The sequence below is a fragment of the Centroberyx affinis genome, unplaced genomic scaffold (assembly GCF_046629955.1).
Source record: "Centroberyx affinis isolate AG114_WGS23_722 - 3 ecotype Tasmania unplaced genomic scaffold, CSIRO-AGI_Caff_v1 ptg000774l_1, whole genome shotgun sequence".
Lineage (NCBI taxonomy): Eukaryota > Metazoa > Chordata > Actinopteri > Beryciformes > Berycidae > Centroberyx > Centroberyx affinis.
This window is the reverse complement of record NW_027279382.1, coordinates 250,766-256,765: the sequence shown is the minus strand read 5'-3', so window position 1 is coordinate 256,765 and position 6,000 is coordinate 250,766.

Here is a 6,000-nt window from a genome sequence, read left to right as displayed (position 1 = left end):
ATGTTGACCTGGAAATAAACGACCTTGGTGACCAATCTCAGATGTATTATTTGATATCTGTGCTCGTTTCAGTACAGGAGGAGGACACGGCACAGCATGTGAGAAGAAAGTGCCAAAGGGAACAGAAAAATGTCTCTCTTTCATTCTCCTCTATAGGAGAGGCAAGCAATTGTAGGGTAAATTTACTAAAGCCGCAATTCACAGACCTCCAAACTGTTGTAGGATGTAGTTGGAAGCAGGTCGTCTGAGGACAAGAAATCTTTACACCCTGGAGGACCTTCATTACTTACACTACATGTGGGGTTAACACTGCTGTAGGATTGTTGGCCTGCATGGAATGATGGTTGCTGTGCAGTGGTTCAAAAAAAGAAAAAAGAAGAAAAAAAGACCAATCACAAAACATACCGAGAACAAAAACCCTCAGTGACTCAGACCCATGCATTTCCCACTCTCTTCCAGTAGCGAGCTTTCAGCCCTGCGCCGCCATCACGCTGCTATAAAGGTCACTGAGAATCACACGCTGAATACTTACCGAGCCACCTGACCCGGCCAATCAGCCACCAGCCAAGGGCTTTTTCACACAGATTGAAATGAGGTGGGCTGTGCGCAATCAGCTGAAAGAGGCTGACCCCTCAGCCATGTCAGACCTTTTTTTAACCTTTCAAACAAGGTTTTTTGCTTTTGGGAGGGGAAAAAAAAAAGGTAGTACCCTTCAAAAGCCAGCAATTTTGAGTGGTTTGAGATATAAGTGCGATCGTAGCTTGTGATAATGCTTCAGAAATGTACACACTGTTTGTGATTATGAGTTGTAGAGTGACTCACTGATGCCCCCTTTTTGTTGTTTGTCCTTGTGGGCGGTGCCTGGGTAGGTGGATCAGACAGGTAACAGTATGCATGGGACGCACTCCAAAAGAAGATCAAGGTCTGTACAACATTGCAATCCTTGGTTTGATGTTAATTGTGCAAAAATGTGTGAATTGCAGAGGATTCAGCCTACTATCAGTCCTTAGTAGATGATTATGAGTGATAGGAATAATTTCATTCTACATAAGCATGCTCAAAAGAGTATTTTAAACATTTCTCCATGCAGTTAGCGGTATTAGCAGTTAGTGACAGCATAAGGGGTCATGACCCATATGTCATTTGTCTGACAGTTACCTGGCAACAGGTTTAGAGGTTTTATGAATAATTGCTGGCCTAATTGCTTAACATTTGTGTTGAAGTTACTCCAGAGGGCGAGTGATCATTGGAGGAGAAAAGTAAAAGATGGCAAGACCTCATGTCTTGACAACCAGTGCAAGCTGGACTGTGAACAGGCCTGTCATGTTCCTCCAAGGCAGTGATGCCATGATGTGTGCATCTGAAGTGACAGCAGGCTGAAGCAGACAGATCTCCCATCTCTGTGACACTGTCGCTACTCCTTTGCCGAGGGTATTTGGTTCAGTCGGAGCGAGAGACACGTTACATTTGTGAAATTTCTTGCTGGGTGTGTTTGTGTGCCGACAGTCTCACAAAATTTAGTGAAATGAGCATGAACTCTGAAATGCAGAGTTGTGGCCATAAATAATGTGAAGGATATGTTCCTCCACCACAAAAGGATTATGTGACAACTGGACATGTCATCACATGAAAAGGTTAGCCAATGGTTGAGTTTAGGCAAGTAAAACTTTGGTTAGAAGACTTCTTCACATTAATTGGGAATTAAACCCAGGTCTACGGTGGCCCTGAGGGTCAAAACACAACAACATTTCACAAAACACAATGACATTTCAGAAAACAACATTTCAGAAAACAACGACATTTCACAAAACACAACATTTCACAAAACACAACAACATTTCACAAAACACAACAACATTTCACAAAACAATGACATTTCAGAAAACAACATTTCAGAAAACAACGACATTTCACAAAACACAACATTTCACAAAACACAACAACATTTCAGAAAACACAACAACATTTCATAAAACACAACAACATTTCATAAAACACAATGACATTTCACAGAAAACAACACTTCTTGTTTGTGATTGGACAGAACCCAAGTCCCTGGCGACAGTTCAATGTCATTTCCTGTTTCTATTGTGTACTACTCTCAGCAGTGTCCTTGTTGTGTTTTCTGAAATGTCGTTGTGGTTTCTGAAATATTGTTGTGTTTTCTGAAATGTCGTTGTGTTTTCTGAAATGTCGTTGTGTTTTCTGAAATGTTGTTGTTTTTTGACCCTCAGGGCCACTGTACAGGTCACCAGAGTTGAACAAAGTTGAAGCCACACTTTCCACCTCACTATTTCAGTGTCAAACTACCACCTGTTTCTAGTCGTGTCTTGCCTGATATCAGACAGAACTGTCAACTCGTTACACTCCATTTCCATCTTCAGAAGCAGTCAACTCAGTGGAGTGCGCGGGTTCAAAGGTCTGGACCCAGGCAAAGTCCTGTCTCTTCCATGTAATCCTTTAGTGAAGGGGAAATGTATTGTTCTCACCTTTTGTGCATAGAGCACGTAATGAAATGTTGGTCAGGTTAAATTTAAAAGACTAATTTCAAACATTTTCATGGGACCAGGCTGCATGTGCTGGTGCCTGCTTTGTTCTGTGAAGGTTTTGGTGTGTTGTGAACATGGTGATATCTGCTATACTTAAGCGTGGTCTGAATAATAACAATCATAATAATACAATTTACCAAGTGCTTCAATTTACACATTTTTTTACATTTCATTCAGCCAAACAAGACACCACGACTCCCATCTTTAGATTTCTTTATTTCTGATATCATCATCAAAATTTTTACAAAACATTTTCTGACAATAATATACTCAAAGAAGAGCCATATTTTTGCGCTTGGACCAGGTCTCCACAAAAATGCTTTAGGTCTGAATACAGTAAAAAGAACCAGAAATCAAAGAAGAAATAAAAAAAGAAAAAAACAACAACAAACCAACTACCGAAGAAAACAATGCAGCGCATATTTACACCCTACAGAAATCAATGCTCTCCATAGGAAATGGATGAGAAGGAGAAAGCAGGAATCCCACGGTTTATATGGAAAGCATTTGAGAGGCAGCAAAAAAAGGGAAAATGCTTTGAGCATGTAAGGAAACAAACACTGGTACTGATATTGCTTTCTGTCAGCTTCTTTCTGCGTTTTGTTTTTTTCTCACCGCACTTTCAAGTCAATTGCAGTGGTAAAACGCAGCCCATTTAAATAAAACCTCCCTTTCTCTGGTGCTCACATAAATCCAATTAGGGGCGTAAACGGGCTTTGTCAGACAAACGGAAAAGTGTGTTTCTCTGACAGAGGTTAATGATCATGCCTTCACTTTCTCTGTCCCCTCTGACATGAGCAATGGCAGAAAAACAGAGTCAGGACAATAAGGGTCAAAGGTTAAAGACTCCCTGCTAATGTGAAACAGCATGGAACAATAACAATCAATGGGGACCGGGGCTGGCCTGAACATCAGTGGTGGTGACATTGGTTCAGAGGAGGTAGAGGGGTAGGTACTGCTATAGATACACACAGGCCTTCTGGGTACATGCGGGGGTACAGCTAACTCGCTATAGCAACGCTTCCAGTCTCTCTTTACGCCTGTTATCATGACAAAGTTTATTAATTCTTAGCATTTTTACGGTCTGGTGACAGCAGAGACAGCCAAATCAGTGGTAAGTCAACGCAACGAACAGAATGATACGCTAACAAAAAAATACAGAGCTTAGATTGGGAATCTACAAGCGGCAGGCAGGGAGCGTTAGCTTGTGTTTTCCGCTCAGCCCCCGTTCTCCATGTGTGTGTGTATATATATACTGGCTCTCTGGAGTCTTGACTATGTGCTGTATAGGTAAAGTCCCAGTATACTGCTGCCTGCGGGTAAGACACGGATGCATGGCAGAGGAAGAAAAGCTGCAAATCCACGTCTGGCTTCAAATTAATTTTTCAAATCTATTTATCAGGTAATGGATTAGAGCCTACTGAACCGCTGTGGATGGCCTCGGGTGAACTGGAGGGGGAGGGAGCAGCCAGAGATGCTGAGGCATGGGATACAGGAGCGAGGCTTAAAACAGCAAGCTTGGTTGACATGGCATAAAAACCTGCAGTACATCATTATCGGATGTCAGAACCTGTGTGTGTGTGTTTTTAGTTTGCTGTGTGTGTGTGTGTGCGTGTATGTGTGTCTGGAGTAAAAGGTAGCCCGGGCATGTGGTGGAGTCGATATGCTTTGTAAAATCCTTAAATGTCCTTTAACCATGTTGAATCTTGGTAGTGTGTGTAAATTATGAATTAGATCAAAACAAATAAAGGATTTAAAATCTGTGTGTGTGTGGGTGTGTGTGTGTGTGTGTGTGTGTGTGTGTGTGAGACTATGTGTGTTTATCTATGTATGCAAGCATGCATATAATACATGCAGATGCAAGTCGATTTGTGCCTGTCTTTTTATTTTGTGTGTATTTAAATATATATAGTGTACAGAATGCTTATGTGTGTGACTGAATGTGTGTGTGTGTGTGTGTTTTAGTTTGGCTGAAGCTGTTAGCGTCATTTCTTCCAGTGGAAGTACGGCTGCCTGGGACAGTCAAGGAAATCACAAAGCCTTCATCTTAATAGAATAAAATGTCCTTGCACTTACCCCATTTGTCCCCCTCTCTTCCCTGTTGTACAGTATCTCTGGCTCCCTCTCTCGCCTCCTCTGCTTTCCCTTTTCCCTTAGAGATTTGCATTTAGCCGTTCCTCTGAGCATAAACAGTGAAATATGAAAGTTTTCACTGCAATTCCTCAGACCTTTATTCACCCCCCCTAAAGCAAAAAAAGAGAAAAAAAAAGAAAGAAAAAAAAGTTCCTAGTAGGGATTTGAGCCCAAACTCAAAGGGTGGGGGTTGGGGGGTTGGGGAGGGGGTTGAGGGGGTGTACAAAACTATAAACAAACAAAGCAGAAGAGAAAATAAAGGCTGTTGGCATTGCGGGGCTAGCACAGACGGTCCTGGAGTTCAGCTCAAACATGCATCATTAGCATGCAGCGCCTGTGCTTCCAGCTCTCTGATGGCATTGGAGAAAAAAAAAAAAAAATGGACAAAAGACTAAATAATTGCTGGCAGCAGGATTCAAACATTCCACTGAACATATCAAATTTTATCAGGGAGGGAGTCATGATTAATCAATTGTCTTATTAGTGGCTGATTTAATTGTGAACATACAATGATTTTATTAGTGCTTCCAATTACACGTGGAGGGCAAAATAGTTTTGATCATTGTGTTTGGAGTAAATTGTTCCTTTATCGCTGTTCCGAAAACGAAAGCAATTACTACGTATGGGGGTACTGATGTAGGAGAGAGACCATAAAAGAGAAAGCCTGTCCCAGGAGTGAGTGGCCAACACAAGCCTCTCTGCTGTCTGGCTTAACAGCCTATAGTGCTAGGGAACTCTACTTTAGGCGCGGTGGGGGCAGGAATGGGTCAGCGAACAACTTGCTTTGAAAACACCGAAGTTGTCCGAGACACGTGCTTCTGGTTCTAGGGCATTCCAGACAGGAAATATCCTCCACACTGTTTGTCTCTGGTTCAGTGCTCCCTCCTAACTGGGCATAGTTTCCCAAAATATCAGCATGCGGACAGAAATAGAACATCATTAAACAGGTTCACCCAAGTCACCAAGAGGCAGACATGAAATTCAGGCCAAGGAGTTAGCAGGGGTGATATAGAGCAAGGCAAGACAATACATGGATAGAATTGAGAGAGCTCCCATTATAAAGACATTGGCACAGCTGTTATTACAAAGTAAACTCCACCAGCACTATTAAGCAACCGTACTGAGCGAATCAACTGCTTTTATGCAATGTCCTGTACACGAAGGGGACAAAGCCCTTCTTGGCCATGAAATCGTGAAGAGTTTCGGGTCACTTATGTTTTGGGGCTTGGGGTTTTGGTAAAAAAAAAAAACATTTAACAAAATAATGGCACATCAAAAGAAAACATCCTTCACAAGTTTAACTCTCGGTGTAAAGAAT